This window comes from Centruroides vittatus, unplaced genomic scaffold (genome assembly GCF_030686945.1).
Source record: "Centruroides vittatus isolate TY-2023 unplaced genomic scaffold, ASM3068694v2 contig_221, whole genome shotgun sequence".
Lineage (NCBI taxonomy): Eukaryota > Metazoa > Arthropoda > Arachnida > Scorpiones > Buthidae > Centruroides > Centruroides vittatus.
The window spans coordinates 2,617,028-2,640,728 of record NW_027121377.1 but is presented as its reverse complement, the minus strand read 5'-3'; the positions used below and the strand labels follow the sequence as shown (position 1 = coordinate 2,640,728).

Here is a 23,701-nt window from a genome sequence, read left to right as displayed (position 1 = left end):
TTTTTGGAAAAACTAGAATATCATGGATGCTGTAGACAACATCAATCTTTCTTGGAATGAGGTGACTGAGAAATGTTTTGAAAGGAGTGTGGAAGAATGTATGTCCGGAGCTAAGCGAGGATGTTGACACAAGGGAATCCATTGTTGATGCCGACGATATTATCAAGCTAGCTAATGAAACAGGGTTGGATAATATAAATGCGCAGAATACTGAAGAATTATTGCAAGTTACAACTGGAGAAAGTTTTTCCAACGACGATCTAATAGAATTAGTAGAACAACAGGTGCATGAAGATGACGAAATTAGCGTTTCTGAAGATGAGGAACAAAAGGAACTTTCAACGGATTTTCTAAAAAAAAGTTTAGCCGCTATAACGGATATTATGGATCAGTTTATACAAAATGATTTCAATTTTGATAGAAGTTCAAAGGCAAGACGAAGTGTCATAAATGCGATGTCTTGCTATCGACAACTGCTTGCTGAACGAAACAGGAAAAGGCAAACGACGTTAGATGACTTCTTCACAAAGAAACAAAAGATGTCAAATGAGGAAGAACCTTCCTCATCACAAACATAATTTCTTTACTCGAACTTTTTTTTATTTTCATGAATGTTTTATGAATAAATTTCGATATTAGCAATAAATAAGTCTATAATTAATGTAATAAAAAAGTATTTAACAATAAATGTTACAAAATAGAACAAAAAGAAAACTGATAAATTTTCTTATTCTCTGTACTGTTTCACGTATCCCCCTCATTTACATATTAAGATGACCCCGTTTAACGCTGTTTCGTTTAGCGCTCTGTCATCTAGGAACGCATCCTCCGCGTTAAGCGGGGTCTTACTGTATATTAATAGGACAGAATGCTAATATTGATGAATCTGTCTCCTCTTGATGGAAGCGAAACTCGTTTCTATTCTGCCACCTTTTGCGATTTATAAAGATAATTACAGGATACTTTAAATGTCATTTGAACTTCATTGCTGTCATTTCTGCTTTTCTAAAAACTATAGATGGTATGTGTAATTTGCTGTCAGCAAACATTTCTGTTTTGATTAATTTTTGAAATACCTCAACAGTTATTTCTGACACATAAGATTCGTTTATGTGTCATAACCTTTCGCGCTCTAGAAAAATCGCATTATGTTTCCGTCCAACAAAGCGTAAAATGTAATTAGAAATTGTTATAAAATTAAATGAACCGTAACGATGTTGATGTTCGTTTAAAGATTGAACTATTATTCTCAAAATACATATTAAAAAAAAGAGGTAAGTGATTATTGTGTAATGTGCACTATTTCTTTTAGTTGTATTTACAAAAAATAAAGTATATTTTGTATAGAAACAATGAATTTAAATACATCTTCAATAAAACAAATATCGTATCATATATATATATATATATATATATATATATATATGTGTGTGTGTGTGTGTGTGTGTGTGTGGGTGTGGGTGTGTGGGTGTGTGGGTGTGTGTGGGTGTGTGTGTGGGTGTATGGGTGTAAAATATGCATCTAAAGGTGTTTATAAAAGCTGTAATGTTAAACAATATTATACCACTTAAATTTTAACGGATATATGTCAGATTCCGTCCTTCACTACCGGGCACTAAGAGAACCATTTTTAAAAGTGAGTCTCCATTGTGGACCTGGTCAAACTACGTCGAGCACGAAAAGACACCCTATTAGTGCCTGCTAATCGAAAATAATTGCTTCAGAAATCAGAAAGTGTTTTGCTTGTAAAATAACTTTACGACCAATAAATATAATTTTTTGTAAATGCGTACAACTCAGCAAGACCGATGTTGTGAGGAAGCGGAATTTTGAAATTCGATTTATAGTTCGAGATATTCGAAGCCAAAGTTCGCCACGTAAAGTTTACGGGGCAATGGCGGTTGTGAGCCGATTTCCCGCTACGTGTTAACGAGTCTCTGATTGCTGTTCATCTGTACGACAATTTTTATTTTAGATTTAGGTTAGTTTTAACACTTTTTTGCACAGTTTTAGTTTTTCAAGCAGAGGAGGTTAGTTTCGTTTTCCTAGAAATATCTAGTAGATCTAGTAATTTTGTGATTTTATAAAAATTACGATTTTATACGCATGTATTTTTTAAACAATGAATTATCGTTCGTATTATCAACACATTTAAATTTAAAGCCATTTTATTTGCAAAAGTCCTACATATTTAATATAATTTTGGCTATTTTATGACTTCTTTTTTTATTCTAGTTAAAAATTAATCTGGCAACACTACGAATTAGTCGCGTAAGTGTCGTTTACGCGATTATTGTCTGGTTAGCGCGGCATCTTCAAATTTTAACAAATTAGGTAAGGATATAATCAATATCTCGTCAGTTGTTTTTCTTCGAATTCCGTCTCTTTACTTCCTCTTTCGTACCAATAACTCCGCATTAAGTTACTTTTGAGCTGTTCTCCCCATTTTGAGAGACAATTGGATATCGTGAGATAAAACGGTTTGATTGAATTCGCCGCCATTTTTATGTTTTCACCATTTACTCTCTCTGTATGGAAATAATGCAGTAAAAACATTGAATTTGGTAGTAAAATTGCCTAATAACGTTTAATTGTAGTTAAAGATTAGAATTCAATGGGTTCTACTGCATTTAAAATTTTTATTATTTATTACGCTAAGTTTTCATAGTACAAAATAATAACGTTCATCAACGTGCGTCCCTCCCACTGTTTCCTTGCTGGAATTAGAGACGAGCCGCCATCTTGGCTACCTAAGGTAACATTAACCTAATGATTTGCCAGTCTTGTTAGGGGTATTTACATTGCTTTGTATTCCTACACATACATATATAGGTACAGTACAATTACACTGCTGAATGAGATTCTGAGGGTCCACAACTCTAGGGATGGGGGAAACACTCATCATAGTTTATATTGTACCTATGTACAATATAATGTATTTTATGGACTATAAGACGCACCTTAATTTTTAAGCAATTTAAAAAAAAATACCTGTAAGACACTATGGACTATAAGATGCACCTGAATCGTCTTATAGTTTGTAAAATACGGTATATATTTATTTATTTTTAATTTCCTTGCTGTTTATCAGTAGGAAAGAATTTGATTTTGTTCATCCACTTTGAGGCTTAACTCCTGTGCCTTTTGTTGAAATTTCTGAAATTTTGCAGGGAGGTTTGTGTATTGGTGATTGATGTGGATGTTGTATAGATTACTCCCAATGGAATTTCGGGACTTTGAATATATATCTGAACTCAGGACCGAGATGAGTTCAACAGTATCCTACTTTTGGACTGGAGACAAAAAAAATAGTTATCATATTTACGATTTCTTGCCTTTCACAATGCATTCTATGCCATTTTAGAATTAGTTTTCCACTAGGGCACTGCTTGTAGTTCAATATACGTTTCTTTTCTTTTGTTCGAGAACTACTGTGAATTAATAACTAGTGGCGTTAAACACTGGGTGGGTGGCCTGCCGGCGGCTCCCCTCTGGGAGGAGTCTGTCGAGAGCATGAACAATCGAATGCCACCTAGTGGAAAACTAATTCTAAAATGCCATAGAATGCACTGTGAAGGGCAAGAAATTGTAAAGATGATAACTTTCTTATATTTGTCTCCAGTTCAAAAGTATGATACTGTTGAACTCATCTAGGTCCCGAGTTCAGATATATATTCAAAGTCTCGAAATTCCACCGGGAGTAATCTATACAACATCTGATGCTGTTAAATTTTGGCAGTTAAAGATAGAGTAGGCGTGGAGATGGAGCAGGTTGTGTTGTATTTCGAGTGGGGTCGGACTTAATGAAGATTTTACTCGTTAGCATTTATGGTTTTTTTCGTGAATCTCGTCTCTACTCTCAAGATTTTTCCATTTTATAATAATTAATAATAAAAAAGTTTTTAAATAAAATCTTGTAACGGATGGTGCCATACACAGTTTTAACTTTGTTTGCTTGTTGCTGGATTATATCTTCGTGATCTGGAGATAAGATATTTTTAAAAACGTTTCAGATAATCGTGTGACAACAAACTAAATGATAGTGAAGAACAACACTATTTTCATTATTTCAGACAAATAGTGCTATACTTCAGCATTCCTTGTTGCTACACATTTTTGGTTATTAATTAACAGGGCTCTTGATTGTGTACTTATTTTACCAACAGTGAGGTGTATACGGTGAAACCTAAGTAAACCGGACTTGTACTGTGTTTGCATTAACGTTGCATTTTTTACAGGTTTTACCATACACACTCTGATTATGAGTTTACAGAAGTGGAATGATTAGAGGAAAACTAACAATGAAAGGTTTATAAGAGTTCTATTTCTTAGCTTGATACATTGAATTTAATTTGATTTTAACAACAAATATTCATCTTTTCACAAATATTGTGAAAATATGAATCTATACTAGCAGAGTTATTTAAAACAAAGCTCTACTGTAAAGGTTTGTCAAGAAACCATGTGTCCTATTTTAGTTTAAATTGCTCTCCTCCTGTTAGTGGTCAAATGTGGTCTGTTCCCAAAAAATCATGTGGAAATTACAAGATCTTTTGAAAAAGTAACACTATTTCATTGGAGAAAAAATACATTGAAAAAATAAAATTTAGTAGTACAAGCTCACAAGCTACACTCGTAATAATGAGTTACATGATACATTAAAGCCAGTATAGGAAAAAGTATCTGATTTGAGTTATAGCTGTTTTACTACAATCTTCAGAAGGATCCAACCATTGGTGGCTGTCCAATCCTTCTCCTCCACTCTTTCTAATTTACATTTTTATGACCTTACATATAATTATTTTTATATTTAAAAGTTGTAATATTCTTTAAAGTAGCAGTTTCCAACTTTTTCTTCAGTATTCTCCCCTCAGCATATGCACAAGTGTTTATTGCTGTGTATTCAGTATTTATTTTGTTTTATTACAAACTAAATAATACCAATAAGGTTGGTTGAAAATATGAAGAAAAATACAGTTGCAAACCTGTTTTTATGCGGGGGATAGGGACCGCATTAAAAAAAACGCATTAAAAAAAATCTCACGAAACTTCACGAATGGCTGTAAATAATAGTTTTCGCAACACAATTAAAAAAATAATTTTTTTATGCGGTCAACAGGGACCGCATAAAAAAAGTCTCACATAGAAAATAACTCAAAACCGTACGAAATAGAATTTATTGACAATAGATGTCAGCACTTGACTGCATCGTCTGGTCTATCGTCTGTTTTACATATTTTTGTCCAGGTGGTGTTTTGTTGACTTAAAAAGTAAATTATTTCATTTTTCGCATATTCATGCAATAATATTACTATAATAAGTGCATTTATGCTATAATAAGTTTATTTAGCTATAATAAGTCAACGTAAGACATGACGAATCGCACGAGACTAGTCGCCAACTATACCGCACAAATTAAAAATTCGCATTAAAAAAATCGCACAAATAAAAATCGCACATAAAAGGAGCGCATAAAAACAGGTTTGACTGTACAGTTGGACTACTAAAGTACAGATATATCTATCTACAGCATTTTGTATAAATAAAATGGATAATATCTACACAGTGTGTTCAACCAGGAGTTTATTCCTTCTGAATAAAGGTATAAAAATACCAATGAGATTTGAAACAGCAACCACAGTGTTAAATAGGTACACCCCAATGAACCACCAGCTACTCTTTAAACCCCTTCCTCACCTTTTTAAATTACATGTGCTGATTTATAGATGAATCTTAATAACAAAGAAAATTTATAAATGATATTCACCATAAAGAAAGTATTGATATATAAAAACAATTTTCAAAGTGAACTGAACTTATTTTATTTTTTATCAATTTGCAGTTCTCTGATTTCTTCTATAACAAGACATTCTTGCATCAGTCTTGGGTTATTGTGTGGAAAGTAATGAATGCAAATACTGTTTTCTTTGTAAATCTTTCTTAACATAGAACAAACAAAAGAACAAGAAGTTGGCATTGTGAAAGAACTTGACTCTCTAAGCTCAAAATACACTAGTCATATTCCACACTACGAACGTTCTCCTGTTAAATCATGTGACATCAGAGCCTTCTCTATCTCAACAGCTTTTCAAAGATGATGATTGGCAATTTTCTGCTTTTTTTCACTGAATGCTTTCAATTATATTGATTTGTTGGGTGTTTTTTTTAAATCAAAGCAGGAGAGTTTGAGTCAGCATTGGTAGGGGTAGAAGGAGAATTTGCAAACTTCAACTCTCTAACTTACTATCTATTGTATAAAGCTAAAAAATGGGCAGTCTCTGTCACGGTATGCCAAACGGCCACTAGGGGCTTTCCTAGCTATTATTTAAATTAACAATATAAATTATTTTATATTTTTACAGTATAATAGTCAGTATATTATTATTTTTATTTGTAATTTAGTATGCCCTGATGCTGCATCAGTCCTTTCAACTTGTATTTTATAATTAGAAATACAGTAGAGCATCGATTATCTGACCCCCGATTAACCGACCGCGCTCTAGTCAACAAATTCAGATGTCCTCTAGTGATGTGGCGCTATAATATTTGGTTATGTCTTGGCTACTTTAATATTATTTTTGTTAAATTTTTGCATGTTTTAGCCGGCAGCACTGGCTTGACCATGAAAGGGAGGCTAGTATTTAAACCAGGCCTAATACACTATACTAATAATGTATTTTTTCATACTTTCCCCAATTAAGTCGGATAATCGATGCTCTACTGTAGCTACATTTTTTATTGTAGGAAGTATAATTAAGTTAATTATAATTATATGGAGTTAATCTAATGGCTTAATGCTAATGAAATTTGAAATTATCAATGAATTTTATTTGTAATTTTAAGTGCATTATCAACAGTTAAACTATTTCTGTTTTTCTTGAGTTCCCAGCTGTTAAATGTACAAAAGTTGAATATTTGTTTTTGATTTACTTACAAATTTCTACTGTAAACAGTTCTGAACTTGAATTTGAAAATTTTTCTCAAAATTCCAAATTTCTTGCTGTGATTGATAAGAAAGTAGTCAATTGACTAACTGATCTTAAAAACAGCTCAAATAGCTGGCTTACTTTACAATCAAGTTTTGTGCCTTTATACCATATTGTAAATTTTTATCTTTTGAATAACATAAAACACCATAACTACAATCCTGTAATTATCATTAGAACAAAACTACTTTGCTTATTAATAACTTAGTTTAATAATGAATTTACATGTCAGTGATGAAATGTGAATAATGTATATGAATAGTAAGGAGTTGGAGTCAGCAAGCTGAAAATATAGATTTGAATTCAGTGTTAGCCAACTTTGGTTATAATAATAATTTAATTTTTTTGTGACAGTTTTAAAAAAATATAATAATAGTTTCTTTGCATGCATTGGATGATTTGTTAAATATCTTAAGAGCTTGATGCTTGTCAGTGGTGAAGTGAATTAAACCACTGAATACTGGTAGTTGGTTGCAGGTTTGCACGTAACTAATTGCATGGCCACATGGAGTTTGGATTTTCTTCATGTGTCTAACATATAGATAGGGCAATTTTTCATTGAAAATTCTGAGAAATACTTGTCCTTGGCAAATTGCCCATATGTTAATTACCTTATGTTAGATTACCTTATTCCATGAAACATATTTTAAGAACTTGGAATTCTATCAAAATATAGTTCTGTGAGACTAAACTAACAGTAAAAATTTCAGTTTTGATTATTAGTTACTTTTCAATAATAATAATAATAATACTGATAAAAAGATTTAATAAATTATCAGTGTACTGACAGATCCTGAATTGAACAAGCTTTACTATACACTTATATTAAATAGGGACACTATCAACTGGACTACTTCTAACTGGGTGACGGAGATCTGGGAGACAAAATACAAAATTTTATGTTTTTATAAAAATCATTCTTTTCTGTTGAACTAAATAACGGTAATATTTTTTAAGAAACGAGTTAAAAGAATGATTTTGTAATTAACAAACATATTTATACATATTACATACATTATTTATTTATTTTTAAAGTAAATAGAAATGAAAAGTCTCAAAGAATGGTTGATAACTACCCCAAAATTAACAAATATAGTATATGTAAAATCAAAGAATATTACGAATATAAACACCAACCGAAATCCGATGCATAGCAAATAGCAAACATTTTTAAGTTTCTGTCACTCAATTCCTGTATTAAATATATCTTTGCATCCAATAAAATATTTTTTATGTATTATAAATCTTTTCATTTAGTTATACACTTGTCAGATTTAATAATAGTAATGTAAAAATACCAAAGAATATATTATTATAAACTACTACCGTATTTTATGGACTATAAGACACTTTTTTCTTCAAAAAATTGCCTCTAAAATTCAGGTGCGTCTTATAGTCCATAGCGTCTTATAGTCTGTAAAATACGGTAAATATTGTATTTATTCTAACAAACAATACACTGTATAATATTTTTCAGCTTGTAACTATAATATTTTTTACTATTAGAGAGGAAACTACTAATAGAGTAAATCCAATACTTTTTTTCCACTTTATTATTATTTGAGCAATAATATGCAAAACTCAACATGCTTATATTTTATTTTAACATCAGGTAATAGTGACAATGCTGAATAGATGTGCAATTTTAGTTTTAAAATAAGCCTTATCTTCCTCTAATGGACAGCATGCTTAATATTAGGTGCTGTCTGTAACTGTGCAGTTTATTAGAATAAATATAATGTGTGTATGTATATATATAGTATTTACTCTAATAATATATATATTATTATACTAAGTACTATACTATACTAGTGTATATATATAGCAGTTGGGCATGTACAGGATATTTTGTTCAAACCTTCCTAGATTTGTGGATTAATTTTGGGAAAAGAAATGTGAGTACAGTGAATTATAATTAACAAGTTGAGTATATGGCTATAGACCATGGTAATAACTGAAAAAGTTACAGTAAATCAGTATATTTTTATGTGCTCCATAAGTCGCATATAAAATGTTCAGTCTGTTCTTGATTTTAGCTCATCTATGAGCCAGTATGTCAAGAGTTACATTTACTAATGGCATTGACTATTCATGTACAGTACACAGGGCTGTTGTCTGGCACTATTTTAGCATACATGCAATCCTTGACATACTTCCAAAGAAACACTTTCAAGAATGTCAGGTGATTGAGTAGGCCTAAGAATAGGGCTGCTTTGTTCAATGCATGGCTTTGGAAAATTTTGATTCAAGACTACTTGCATATACAAACTAGTGCAGGGGTCTAACTCTAGTGTGTTCATCTTGTTGGAAGATGGTCCGTCCTGCAAGTGTTCAGTTTATGAGAATACTAAGAACTCCAACATGTCCTGGTAGTGTCCTTACTAAAAGAATGGAATGTTTTCATATGAAATGTGGATTTTTGGAATCCCAAATTTGAATACAGTGGGTGATCGGTTAACGAACATAATTCGTTCCAAGACTTTGTTTGCTATCTGAATTGTTCATTAACTGATTATTAGTTTACTATAGGTTTATATGGAAATTTGATTAATTCATTCTGGAGACCCCAAAAAATAAAAAATATATACTTTCTTACTACATTTATTTATATGTAATAATAAAAATGCATATATACACAGTCTTGCATTTTTATTGGTCGTGTTTTTTTGTTTGTAGGGGTTAAAGAATCTCTCTAATGTCAATTGCTTTTCTCTCTTCAGGATTTTTTGAAAGTAATTAATAGCATTGTAATTGTAGAGATCCCCAAGTCTATTAACCTCAACCTGGTTTGTATGCTATTCTAAGACTGTTGTTCTGACATCCCCCACTTCTTCAAAAGATCTTTAATTAATATCACATGTCAGCATTAATCCTCTTTTTCATAATAAAACATATCTTGCCGAGTTTCTTGGTGCTCTTCATTCAAGAGTTCTTGGTGTTCTTCTGTCGTCAGATCCGTTTCAGGTTCCATTATGAGCTCTTCAATGTTCTTTATTTCTCAGATGTGATTTTTGTTACTCCTTTAGCTGCTTGAGTCTTCTTGATTTTACTGTATCTTTCTTAGATAAGATTGATTGCAACCTACTGTAGACTTGTTCAAGCCATACTGCCCAGCAACATCAGACATATTCTGCCCACTCTCTACCTTTGCTATTATACTTTCACCTTTCGAAAGGAAAAACGGACGCAAAACTTAATGAGTGCACACTCGACAGTCTCACAAATACTATAAAAGAATTGTTTCTGTCAGAAAAATAAAAGGCTGGAATTACAAGGGAGTATTTCAAAGTTCGAGGAATACTATCTGATCAGTATATATCGGGTTGAGCGTTGATGTCGACGTCTCCCATACTCTGAAAAGTTTTGAATTGTTACCTGAAGACAAGGGAAAATCAATCGTTATTTGCTATTTTTGTCACTTCTTTTTATGTTTGTTCAGTGAAGTGTTCGTTATCCGAGTTGTTCGTTAACCGATTACCCACTGTACAGTAGAGTGTCATCTATCTGAAAGCCGGTCAACCGAAATGTCGGTTAACCGAAAGCTATCCGGTCGGACTGTGTTGTGCTGAATCAAACGTTTTTGATACTAGATTAACTTTGAAAGTATAATTTTGTTTGTTTTTATATTTTTTAATATATTTGTTTTGTTTGTACAAAGTAAAGAAATAATTTTTAACGATATGATAGCCACGATTATTATTATAAACAATTTTCGTTAGGCTTAAAATCGACAAAAATTCAACGCAAAGTGACACGCAATGGAGAAAAATTTCAACATAGGATAGGTTAATGTATTTTTTCGTACATAATCGGTTATCCAAAAAATAAGTTATCCGAACAACACCAGTTCCCAATTGATTCGGATAAATGACTCTCTACTGTATTATGATTCGCCTTCCCAAAAATATGAAAAGTCACTTTATTAGAGAATGTTATGTCCAAAAATTGGATGTTCCTCACTCCAGCCTAGGATGTCAATAGCAAAGAGTATATGTTAAGGTTTGCTAGTCAGTTTAATTTTCTTTACCATTTGCATTTTGTATGCATATATCTATAATTGCTATTGGTAATTACATATTTTGTTTGTCTTGTATACCAGTAATATTGTGGTGGTTGTATCTATAATTGCTTATGCAAGACACTGTGCAAAGTCTTGATGGGTGTGTGATGTTCAAGGGAAGTTTTGTGAAGGACTTGGGGCTTCAGGCAAACACTTGCCTGAAGCCCCTTCCATGGCCTTTCAAAACACTTCTATACCACTCATATATTACTTAAGATTGGCAGCTGGCTTCTTATATAAATGGTGAAACTCAACTGACCTGAACTTAAAAACCAACTATAGTCTGAATTTTATTCTGCATGTTGCTTCTTTTTTTAGAGAGATTAGTTATAGAGTGATAGTTTTTTCCATGAGTGAAATTAGATGCAAGTGCTATAGGAAATCTGAGACTAAAAGATAAATTAGCAAGTTAGGATGGATTGGGAGAATGGGAAAGTGGGTGAAGGATAGTTAAGTGAAGATGAAGATATATCAAGAATTCAGGCAGATCACTGTAATGGAGATGGAAAGGGGGATGGTATTGCCATTTTTTTTCTAAAGCACACACATTCCACTGTACTGCAGTGGCAGCTTTTTCAAGCATATGCACATGAAACTTTAAGTATTAATCATTTGTGTACACAATTGATTCATCTATTTGTACAAATGGATTTTATAGAACAATTTAAAGGTCAGTTTCCAGTATATGAGTTCATCCAGCAAAAAGATCCGTATCACCTGTTTACTAGCAACAACCCATTTATGGATGTCAAAATCACGGAACAGAATGAATAGAATTTGTTCCTACTTTTTGATGGCTACAAATGCTTAAGGATAGACAGTGTCTATCTGTAATCTTTCATAACTACGGACATAGCAATAGAAAATGTTTTCTGTTCAAAAGTTATGACGACTTGCAGGGAAACCCTTATTAAGCTGGTTTTTTACCAGCTTAATAAGGTACTTATATGATTGTTCTTTGAAAGAATTTCAAGGTTTTAAATAGTAATATGTGAATGAAAATTTTGGAAGAATAAAAAACTGACTTTAAGTAATTCTAATCTTGTCTGTTACTGGATGGAGTATTTACAGTGGGAAAATGGCTGGAGTGAGTGAGGATCCATAATGGATATGATTAAAAGAATTTTGGATAATCATTATCCAAAATTATACAAGGTGCATCTGAAAAGTTCAGTGAATGGTCCCATAGTTGAATAACCATGCTGGTTAGGATGTTGTGCTCATGCAGATGTAGTGAGAGACTTGCCAACTAGTGCTCCCTAGTGTCGAAATCACGGCAGTTAAACAGAAGTGCATGCAGCAAACAATGCAATGCAGTCAGTGTGAGAAGGAGTGTCACTGCGAAATGGAGCAATGCGTGAACCTTGTGGCACTTCCTCGCTACATGCCAGGTGACAGTTCTTCAACACTCTCCATATTTTCCTGATCTGGCACCTGCAGATTTCTTCTTGTTCCCTGCCTGAAAGGCCTATGCTTTTCCAACATTGTGCAGCCTATGCTTACCTTTATCATATACTGCCAGATAGCTTTCTGGTCACCTTAAATTAAATGCCACTTCCAATTACTTTGCATTCACAGTTAATGTCTCTGTAGTCATCCTTACTCTCACCATTCAAATATCTCAGGTAGGTTTCTTTCTTTCACTTTACAGCTTCAGTAACCTCTTCATTCCACCATGCATTGCCTCTCACTTGTTTGCCCATCTTCACAGTACTACACACTTCTCTTGCACACACTACCACACTGTTTTTTTATAGATCCACAGATTATTATGGTTTTGTCTAACATCCACATCCAGCTCATTTAGCTTAGCAGATATACTTTCTCTATATTGTAATTTTTGCTCCTTCAGGCAATCTACTTTCACCTCTTCTAAAATAAGATTTGATAATGTAAAATTCTAGCTAGTTTTGTTTTAATGTTAAAATGAATTTTTAGTTGAAAATTATTGGTAGAGCTTAGCCAAAATGGCTTGTGCCAAAAAGGAACCAATTGTCAGTTAATTAACACCATTTTAAAAAATTTTAAGGATATTTGTACATTTGACTATATTATCAGCTATAATAGTTGTATACTTCACTCATTTATCGAGTTGATATAACACTGATTAATTCTATATATTTTCTTTCTCAAAATAAAATTATTTATAATTGTCCTGAATTATAGTTTGTTGTTTTATTATGATTGTTACTTGCAACCAGAGTAATTGAACTAAAATAAAATGTATCTAGAACATTTAATATATATTAAATAGCCAAAAATATGTTATGAACTTAAATATCTCACCTAAAATGAATTTAATTTTTAAGACAAAAAATGTCAAACATTTTTGCTATTGCCAAGCTTATGATAAATTTGTTATTTGTATAAAAGTATCAGAAAGCCAGATTATTTTTGGACTAGAATTTAAACTAATTAGTAATCAAATTATAGAATTTGGCATAAAGCTGAGTTGTTAAACTGCCTAGTTGGATTAATAATTACACAAACAAAATTTGATGTGTGTGTTTATATCTCTTAATATTACATTTTATGTCAGATTCTGTAATTTTATTAATTAAATTAGTTTAATCCTAGCCCAAAAACAATTTGGTTTTCAGATAATTACTACTAGTCCATTTTTAATAGTTAAATATATGTTTATTTTCTTTTTTCCCTTTTGTAAGGCAGACATGTATTTGAGATGCTGTACCATTGGATTCCAAAGGGTTAGTTATTATTGTTAATCAACTTTTGATTAAATAAATTTCATTCTTTGATAGAAATGAAAATTTTTATTAGAAGAAATCATTCTTTTATTTAAATACTGTTGTAATCTTTAGATTTAAAGTAAACATTATTATATGGTGGTTGACAGTTTGTGAAATAGTGGAGGTAAATTTTTGTATATTCTCAGAATATACAAAATGGAATATAAATTATAAAATTCAAGCTTTTCTCTCTGTATTTCTCTAGAATATAAGTAAGTTCTCCACATCAAATTTTAAATTTAAATGCCATAAATTTTGTGTAGTGTAAAGATTTTTATCGTTTAAAAAGTTATAATTATACTGTTTTCTTTCTATCATTAATTTGAAATTAAATTCTTTAATCAGGTCAATTGTAGATAATTTATGTAATATATAGCATTGTTCTTTTATATAGATGTATAATTCATTATAACAAAGAGTTGATAGTATGAAAAAATAAATGCTAGCATTGATATAATAATAATTTTCTAGTTGTAAAGTTTAATCATTTAACTTGCCAGTTGCCATACAGAATAAACTTGATTTTTAATGTTATTAATAATTTGACATTTTCCTTGATTATTGATAACATATTAATATACTGTCTTGTCTTACCACTGATGATTGATTAATATAAATAAACTTTTAACCTAGCTGAATTATAAATAAAGTATCCATTATTAATCTTGTTATAATCAAATTGCGTATAGTTGATGCTATGGAACTTTAAGAGGAAATTAATACATTTCAAAAGATATAAAAATCTTGTTTCCTGTTATAGAACATTGCTTCTTTTACTTGTAAATTCTAGAGCTGTTGCATTACTTGCTGATTTTTTTTATAGCAGCAGTTGATATTGAGGAAATTAATTTCATTAGATTAAAATATTTATCTGATCGTATTCTTTCAAAATTGGATTCAGAAATAGCCTTTTGAATTAGTTTTGTGAAATTTTTATTTTATTTTATTTAGATTCAAAATTAATCTTTAATATTCTGCAAAATTGGAGTAAATAATGTAAAATTAAAGTTAAGAAGAGAACAAATGTCCTATAATAAATAAATTGTAGCATATGATTTAAATTATTCCTGAATTTTTTAATTTTCTCAATTTATACTTGCAGATTGTTAGTTAAAGTGTGTTTGTTTCATTAGTCAGTTTCTGCTGGGTACCAAAAAATCTTATTTTAATCAGGTTTCACATGCTTCAGTCAATGTTTGAAATCATTATTGCAGATAAGTTATGCAAGCTGTTTCACTATAAATTTTATTTTTTGTAAATTTTGATCATATTGTTTCTTTGAACCTATAAACAAAATGTGAATTATTCTTGCCCAGTAAATGAATATTCTTATTTTTAACTTTAATGTAAGACTTAAGAACAATTAATACAAATTCCATCAAGGAAAAGATGTATGATCAAAAAACCTTTGTTGAATTAAGTTTATCCTTGGTGGAATTTGATGATAGTGTTTATATTAATTTTAGTTTCCAGTTTTGTTTATTTACATAAGAACAAATTTTCTATATTGCAAATAAAACAAAAGAGAAATGTTTACTGGAATACAAATCAAACGTACTACACCTTTAATATATCCAGTAGGAAGTCTTTAATAGCTTTAAAAAACGTTTTCGGCTGCATTAATCAGCCTTTGTCAGTTAAACGAATATCAATAACGAACGAAGTTTGAAATTACAAAAAACACCATTTTTTGTAATTTCGAATTTCGTTCGTTATTGATATTCGTTTAACTGACAAAGGCTGATTAATGCAGCCGAAAACGTTTTTTAAAGCTATTAAAGTCTTCCTACTGGATATATTAAAGGTGTAGTACATTTGATTTCTATTTTCTTTGATTTTGTTTGAAGAAAAAGTTTCAATTTTTTTGAAAATTTAAAATATTGTCTAATAAATATAACCAAATAAAGAAATAATTATAGTTTGGATAAATCTTATTATAGTTGTTACTAATAATTACAGGATAACTTTTACTATAATTATTACTGATGGCATTTCATTCCAGATATAAGAAAGCTAACTTTATTTTAAAAGTTTTCATTTTTATAAAATAAAAAAATAGTGTTACGAATTATTGCTATTTTTTTTATTAGTTTATTATTTTCAAGATTTTTCTAAATTCATTGTTCAACGATGTTAAGCTTCAAAGTAACAAGCAGCTAGAATCTTTGGGCCATTTTTAAACTCAAAATAGCCAATTACAGTATTTACTGAATAGGGGTTGCAGTGGTATGGTTTTTATTATGATAAAATCCTGTAGATGATTGCCAAGTTATGATTATTAGATACTTTATTAAGTCACAACAAGGATGACAAACATATTGCAATTAAGTACAATCTCTTAAATGCTAGCTTTGTTGGCTTTCAGTATTGACACATTTCTGTAGTCTAGTCTAGACTCAAGCACACTTTGGTAGAGTTCTTTATTGTCATCAGTTTCTTGGTGTGCCTCTCTCATGATTTATATGAAAATACAGTTGGACCCTGCCATGTGGTTTTTTGCCATATGCAGTTTTTGGTTTGTGCTATTGACAATCTGGAAAATAATTGAAAATATGTAAAATAAAACAAAATTAATGTAGTGTTTATTTGCTTTAGTTAGGTTATATAAAAAGAAGTTTGATAAGTACATCCGTATAGAAATACTTAGTAATTAATTCAGTTTGCTCTTTTACTTGAATTTCCACTTATGCAAGAAATCTTGAAATATATTTTTTTTGCATGGCAGAGCCCTACTATACTTTATCTTTGATAACACCCCAAAAGTAATAGTTCATTGGGGTAAGGTCTAGTGATTGTTGTGGCTGTTTGACTGACATGTGTCAACCTAGCAGAAATAATAAATGCAAAATAAAAGATATAAAATAAATAACAAAGAATTGTGCATCAAACATCTATTTTTCAGATTCACAACTGTATACTTGCTTTTTCACTCCTTGTATTTCTTTTTATTGTAAGATGCACTATTGACTCAAAATTTGTAGTGCACAAAAAGTTTTTAGTGCATATTAGCATAAATTTACTTATAGTATTATGTACAGCTTTAAAAAATCTTCACCAAAACATTAAAATAAATGCGCACAATATATTTATGTATACCTTGCAGAACTATCTCCATGCTCATCTGTATACAAAATACATTTTTATTTCAATGCTACATCTTAATGCAATTTAGCTGAAAAGTATCATTGAAATTTTAATTTATTTAAATACACATAATTGAAGAGACTTGTTATCACTTTACTGTACCAACCAAGTGTAATTTTCTTGTCGTTTATTCACTGTGACAAGATCATTTATGCACAGGTACAGTAATAGCAAGTATTCATTTGTCAAATGGACAAGATTCTTCTGGTGCTGAATTTAAATGTAAGACACATCCTGAATTCAAAGAGTTTAAAATCCAAAAAAGTTGCATCTGAGATTCAAGGAAGTAACAGTGTAGTGTTTTTTTTTTTTTTTTTTGTAGATTAAATGAATGCATTCCTAGAATACTTGTGGTGGGTAGTGTTTTCTAAGATAAAGTTTTCATATTTTATGTCATTTTCCTTTATCAAGGCACTGAACCCTTTCTTCACCAGTTAAATATCATTATTTTTAAATTCAACTCAGTATTATAAAGTTATTAATAAAGTATTTTTGTTAAAATTAACATTATATAAAAGCCAAAAGAGTAATTAAATTTAATTACTGTATGATTAACATCATGAGTAAAGTTTTTAAAACATAAAATGGTAATATGGTTAAATTTAAATGCAAACAATTAATGAATATAAAAATAATTTTTACAGGTATACATCGACTTACGTCGGTAATTGGTTCCAGGAGAGGCGACATAAGTCGAATTTACTTGTGTAGTTACGACGTAAGTCGAAACTACGGTGGAAAATGCCAATAATGAGCACTTAAAGACCGCCAAATAAGACGACGACACAGAAACACAGATGTTTTCATGTTTCGTTCTCTAGGATTTATGATGATTATATTAACATTTACTGTAAATATACATATTTTAATATGATTTTATGTGCTTTTAACGCTTTTCTAGTGATATTACGACTTCAATGTTTGTGGCGGACGGATTTAAAGTCGAATAAAATGACTTAAACTTGATTTTTATTTTTCCATATACTTTTTTGACAAACGACGTAAAATCGGGAACGACGTAACTCGAGAGGGACGTAAGTCGAGGTATACCTGTAATTAAATTTCAATGTTTTTATAGGTGATAACAGTTAATTTGAACAAGGAAAGGAAAGGTATATGAATAAAAAAGTATGTAATTATATATTTTCTGACATATAATGTTGCAAAATTTTAACGTGTTTTCAAGTAAAAAAGTATAGGAAAGTTTTAAAAAATAATAATAATAAACCATCATAAACTTTCCCAAAGACAATTATATGTAGGAAAATTTGACGCTTCTAGTAATTTTAATTTTTCCCTTGTCTTTCCCATTGTTATAAATAGGATATTTTCTTATGTCCTGAAATAAATTGAAAAAGTTATTTTCTTTTGTTTATGCAATTGTTACTGAATTTTTGTTTGTTTTTTAGAACATTTGTAATTGAATGGTGTGTGTATATATATAATTTTTATTAATAATATAGCATGAAGTTTTAAGATGGCTAATGATGAACAAGTAAAAGGTCTGAGAATTGGTAGTCGGTTTGTAGAATCTCCCGGATTCTATCAAAAGATCCGTCGTTGTGTGGCGAGTCTTGAGAATCGGCTCGTCGTTTTTCCTCGGGTCGACACCAACCGGATAACTTGGTGGTCTCCATCCACAGTCTCGGACCGAGCCATGCCGGATTATCCAACACTGGCGAGATCTCAAATTCGACACCAATTCCATGACAAATGCTCCTGTTTCTGAAGCCAACTTAGAACGTTGGCAAAAAGTTTGTATAATTTTAATATCTAGCAATTGTTTTTGTGGAATAATGCATTCGTTTGCTGCAGAACTACATGCTGCCATCAGAAATCTTGTTTATACATTTAATTTTAGAATCTGTATAAAATTTTTTGCTTATTCGTATTGATTAAAAATAATTTTCACATTTCAGGGGAACTATGCTGCTACTGCTACATGTAAAATATAAAGTTCAAAGTGCTTTCTGCATTTAGAGAATTCTGTAGATATTTGATCATTTTTATCAGTTATTTAAAATTTTATTGTAAATAAATGTGTTGAATAAAATATTTTGAAAGATCAGTTAATGTAGCAGTTTTTTCCTAATAACAACTCTACAGTTATTTGGAACAAACTGAAAGGAAGTTTTTTGTGTTAATTGTGAAAAAATACAGAATTGCCTTTCATTCTATACAAAAACGTTGATAGATTGTGGATAAGGCTTTAAAAGGGAGAATTTTTAATGATTTTTTTTACAGCAAAACTGGTTATTTGAATACAGAAAGGGATCAGTCAAAAGTTTTGTAACTTGCATGAACAAACTACTTTCAAGCTAATTTTCATGCGTATTTTATCTGACTGGCCGTACATGTGGATCCTCTACTGCTGCTCTGTTATATACACACACCAAGGACTTCTCCACGAAGAAAAGCATTAGTGTAATTTATGAGAAGAGGAAAAAATTTATAACTAACATTTCAGGTTCAGGGACAATTGTTTTCGCCAGAACAAGGTCTCGACACGGACATAAAAAAAGTTAATAGCGTTTATATTTCTGACGAGGACATTCGGGATAAAATACTTACACAATTATAATTCTTGACAAGGACGAATTACACGTGGTGTGGCAGAAAAGAGGCTATTTTTATCTTTCCAAGGCGTGGGACCATGGCAGATCACTTATGCACGTGATAAGAGTGTAGGATGTCTCCCACTGGGTGTTTAATATCCTGTGCAGTCTATGGAGCGATAATATCGAGGAAAGAAAAGGACGACTCACGTCCGAAAGTACAGAAAAAGTGGAGTAGTTCCATAAATGCAAACGGAGTGAACCATTTAAAAGCGGAAGAAAATGACGTTTTTTATTTGTTTTCATAAATCAATCTGGGTACATGTTGGAGCCGGTGATGAATGGCCACTCTTGTGCCGTCTTAATTTTATCGCCACTTGATTTATGTTGCTATAGTGTTTATTTCTGTCCCGTACGTGCTACGGTTTTGATCTTAATCGGATACCTTTTCGAGTTTTTTGGGGGGAGATTCTTTGAATTTTAGTGCGCACGAACTGCTAAATCGCAAGCTTTTGCTAACAGGAAAGGAGTAGCCGGTACGCGGTACACATACGTAACGCGTTTGCTTAAAGAATATGCACGTACAGTTTTATTCTCGCACTATAAAAAATATTTTAATAGGAAGACAACTTTTCGTGTGTAGTAGATTTACTGAAATCCAATTTTTGATACCCGCTAATTTAGTTGCGTTACTCCATTCAGCATAATTTAAATACAAATTGCTGTCTGATGAAATCGGTCTCCTGTTAGGCAACTACAAAAATTACGTCACTCCAGAAACTGGTATGGTTTCTGCGCCGTTCCGTCCTCGTGATTGACACACAGATAACTAGCGAAATACCCCTTAATTCGCAACTTTATGATGATAGTTTCGATATTAAACTATCACGACGTACGGTATACGGTGTTTTCACAAGGACCGTCACGATAAAACAGAACATTGTTTTTCTAATGATTCTGTGAAACACGAACGTGATACGCGAATACCAGATATGGAATTTGTGTAATCGCCTGTTAAAAACCAGATTTTAAATAATTTGATTGCTTAAGTTCTTAAAAATCTTAGAATTTTTTAGCTGTCGTTACGTGTTACCCTTAGCGAATGCATTAAAATACTTCGAAATTACAATCTCGTATCTTTTTGAAAGTATTTTTAGGGTTACTGCTCGCTTTTGTACTGAAGTTTCGGAATCTTAAGCTCGTGGATTGCATAAGAATGACTTCACATTGTACTGGTACGTGGTGGTGCAAAAGTATGTGCGAAGTTAACTGTTCTGGTTGTATAAGATAATTTAATCTAGGGTGCTTAAGACTAATCCATCCAATATTTTGATAGATGATTTATTGAAATGTTTCGTGAAAAAATGAAATCAAGTCAAGGTGAATGGCATACAAGCATATAGAGTGCTTCTGTTGATTTGAAATTAAAAATTTGTTTATACGTACTCGGAGTCGTTGAAATTCTGAATAAAAACCATTAAAGATGTTGAATTGCATGATAATTTAAAATATCCGATGAGATTACGTATTTTTAAATGTTTGACTGACGAAAAGAGCGAAATGTAGACTGAAGGATGATTAATGTATGGCACATACTTTCCAGTTTACAAAGAAAGCACGGTATGGCATTTCGCCATTCCAGAAATTTTACAACCTATTAGAATGATTAAAATTCTTGGTTTTAAGAACAAAATGGCGTACGGGAACGAAACCGTACAATTAAATTCACAATTGAATATTTTCCGAAAGACGAGGCTAAATTCGGATTCTAAACGAGTTCCTAAGCTCGAATAAGGATGGTAACGAGTTTGCCTTGTACCAAGCTCGGTACAGTATATTATACTTAACTGGAAACACTAAGCACGCAGAATATATCAAGACATCAAAATCACACGAAAGTTTTCTGGTGTTTACGTCTGAAAATTGTCATTGGTGTGTAAATTCAAAAAATAAAAAAACACTATAAAGGTTTAAATTTTTGGAAAAATAGTTATTTTACATAAGATGGCAGAAATAGGAAGTTTCTAAGAACTTGTCAGTATTTCTAGCCAATCCTTCAACACATTGCTTAATTTTATCGATCGTTTAAGGTAAATTTATTAGAGAAAGTTTCTAAATCAAAGTTCTCATCTTTATCTATTGTCGGTATGATGATACACTTCGTTAGTGTCAAATTACTAGTAACATGAGAACATTCGAGCGCTATTTTTAAAGAACGCTTTTTATTACAATTTTGGCGTATAAAGTTCGTTTGTGTTACGTTTTCGGTATGCGTTCCTATAAAGCCGCAGTTTTCGTTTTCAAGTTTTTGTAAAGGATCGCGTGTGACGTCTACACGTGCGATAATTCTCGTGAATCGGCTCCGAAATTTCCAAACTAACTGCTTGATCACGCATTATATTAGGCGAATTCCAGAATAGTGATAAAAATAGGGCACTTCATTGATTGCTCATTTAAGTGAATTCGCGTTAATTTGGTTTTTTTTTCGAAAGACATTTACGTAACAATTTGCTCAGTAGATGATAAAATTAAGACCGATCCGCCATAAATAGCGAGGTTGAGGCCGAAGTTTTCAACGCGAAAACGTGTACGTCGGACGCTCGGCGCCGCTTTCCTGTAAGCCTAGAAGTTTGACAATGGCGTTTGGAAAGTCAGTGGAATCATGCTCGACATTCCAAACGCCATTGTCAAACTTCTAGGCTTACAGGAAAGCGGCGCCGAACGTCCGACGTACACGTTTTCGCGTTTAAAACTTCGGCCTCAACCGCGCTAGTTTCGAAGCGTCCTCTCGCTGTAATTTCGGAAACAGTAATGAACTGGTGATATATATTTTCTCATAAATTAAACGTATTTTTCCATGTTTGACTTTACCCTGTGGCACTAAGACGGCCATTTTTCCACGACCGTATGGATTTGGTTGGCTCCACAATAGGGATTATATTGATAAAAGAAAACATCGTAACAGGCAATCCACCTTTGGGAGGACGTTTAATGGGGTACTACACGAAGAAAATTGCAAATTTTACGTGGTCGTTGGTAAGACGTGTCAATTATGTGTGTTTAAATAGCAATGTTGCGGCCGACGTTATCAACGTGAACGTCGAAGTACACGTTTTCAAATTGAAAATATCGGCCGCAACGTTTTCAACGCAAATCGGCGTATAACGTTTTCAAATTATTAGAGAGGCAACTTCTCTAACAATTTGAAACTTTATACGCAGATTTGTAAATAATTTTAATTGAAAAATATTGATGATTTAAAATCAACCGCACTAATATGCAAATTAAGAAAATTTTACCTAGTAGCGTGATATTTAAATATTTTACTGTCTTCGTAGTTTTATGTTTTTTATAAGTTATTTATAGAAGTAATTCTTGAAAACAACCATTAAGAGTTAAATACACGTATGTTCTTTAGAAAATTCTCGATGACTCAATAGATACTGATTTAAAAAATCCGCTTAGTCAGTTCATGCAGTTGACTATTCACGTGCCAATTATTCATTACTAACTAATTATAATTACCATTACTTTATATAAATGTCATACAGTTGTACTTAATGTCGTTTATTATACTAATGTAGTAACAAACTTATTAAAGAAGAATGTAAATTATTGTGCAAGGAAATTCGATGTTTACAAGTTATGCACTTTTTGCTCGAGTGAAAATTTCGGAATATTCGTAGCGAAAAAGTCGAATCCATTATTCGACTAAGCAGAATTACCTATTAAAATTATAAGAATAGTAAATTATTAAAACTCGCTTAATAGCTTTCTTCACAATTTCGTCTGACGCATTTTTTAAATCCCCCTTTGCGCACTAAGAGGGTCATTTTTTAGCAAGACCATTATCGGTTTGGCTAGGCCTACAATGTGGACGCCGAGTGGTGAGGGATGGAGCCCGATATATTCGGACGGACCACTCCTGAATAATTCCTGATGATTTTCGGAATCGATTTTGGCTCCCCAGCGTGGTAGCTGCCGCCATTACCAATCGGGTCAAGACTGCCGGATGGACGAGTGGTTATACTCGTCCATTCTGCAGTCTTGACCCGATTGGTTGAAATCACTCTTGTATGTCGTCACCTGACTATTTACAGTACAAAGACATTACAAGACGCGTGTTTATTAGGATTGGTTAACGCGACGTTAGAATATTGTAGCACATAATTTGAGTTTACAATAAGCTAGTACTATATTCAAGAT

General features: G+C 31.7%; 1 long non-coding RNA gene across 1 annotated transcript; it reads left to right on the top strand.

Annotated features, from left to right (window-relative positions):
* Positions 1-2,287: 2,287 nt before the first annotated feature.
* On the top strand, positions 2,288-19,008 carry LOC136970885 (uncharacterized). Its single transcript, XR_010880055.1, has 3 exons — positions 2,288-2,334; positions 17,585-17,984; positions 18,860-19,008. It is a non-coding gene; the product is annotated as an uncharacterized lncRNA (long non-coding RNA).
* Positions 19,009-23,701: the final 4,693 nt, after the last annotated feature.